Here is a 1524-nt window from a genome sequence, read left to right on the forward strand (position 1 = left end):
TGGTGCTCTGAAGGACACCGCCGTAGTAGAGGAAGAGTTGTCGTCGTCAGACATGGTGAAGTTGAACGGTGTTGGCAAGGGCGCTGGCGTACAACGGGCCAGGAGCCACGGCAGTCCGTGAGAGTAGAACGAACTGCGTGTAGTATAGGCACTGGCGCGTGCTAGGGACCTCAGTGGCCCGGGGAGTGAACCAGTGTCCAAGAAAGCACTGTAAAACAACACTGTACACTTAGTGGGAACACTGTGACACTAACTGTTGCTGGGGACTTGCTGCACTGAACTGTTGCTGGACACACTGCACTGTACACATAGATCCACAAGTGTAGGATAATCCAAGAGGGCGGTGGTAGATCCAGGAGGCGGTGGTTAATCCAGGGGGCAGCTAGTAATCCCAGTGGGGTGTCACACTGTGTCTGCGTGTACACTGAGTCTGCGGTGTGTGGTGGCGTATACACTGAGTGTGTGGCACTGTGTGTCTCAGTAATATGTCGCACTGTGTTTGAGTGTTCACTGAGTCTGTGTAGTGTGTCACACGGTGTGCGTGTCTCAGTCGCCGGACCAGCAGAAAAACAGGTAGGAGGGGTGGGGGTGGGCTGAGCGCCGGGAGAAGCACCATGGGGCACAAAAGATGCCTGAAGGGCGCTGAAGATGCCTGGAGGAGGCGCACAGAGGGAGCCTAGAAGAGGCGCACAGAGGGAACCTGAAAGAGGCGCACAGAGGGTGCCTGGAAGAGGCGCACAGAGGGTGCCTGGAAGAGGCGCACAGAGGGTGCCTGGAAGAGGCGCACAGAGGGTGCCTGGAAGAGGCGCACAGAGGGTGCCTGGGGAAGGCACAGAGGGTGCCTGGGGAAGGCACAGAGGGTGCCTGGGGGAGGGCGGGGGAAAACCCTGAAGGTGGCAACTACGCCTATGGCGTAATGTTTCTCCCGACCTGAGTGCTCAGCCCCACGAACCCCGAATGGAGGTGAGGATTTTTGCCCCAGGAGAGGGCGGACGAATGGACAAGTTCCCCTGCCCAGGTCCTCCACTCTAGGAGAGAGTGCCCTTAAAACGGCACCGGCTATAAGCCACCTTGAACCATAGCAACACTCCAGGGTCACCAATTGTTGGTGGTAGCGAGTGTTCTAAGTGCTAATTGGTTCACGGATAATGAAACTCAGTATCCGTTAGGGTTCTTTATTGGACGAAAATACATCAAGTCATTGAGACAAATACAACACAAGGAAAAGGTGTTTGTGTGGGTATGCGTTTGTGTGAATGTTGTTTGTGTAGGTTAACATTTAAGTGTTGGTGTATGTGTATAACAATGTGTAACGGTGGACAACAAAAGGACATAGACGGACAGTCAAAGGTAAACGAGTACAAGAAAGATAAACATTGAAGACACGACGCGGACAGAGACAAGTACTAACGATGAACATGAAAACACAATTTTAAAGTATTCTGTGCAGTGCACCATTTTCTTATGTCACTGAGGGGAAGGAACACGCGATTCGAGCGGTGACTGCTACAAAGATGTCAGCAA

Source organism: Eriocheir sinensis, chromosome 6 (assembly GCF_024679095.1).
Source record: "Eriocheir sinensis breed Jianghai 21 chromosome 6, ASM2467909v1, whole genome shotgun sequence".
NCBI lineage: Eukaryota > Metazoa > Arthropoda > Malacostraca > Decapoda > Varunidae > Eriocheir > Eriocheir sinensis.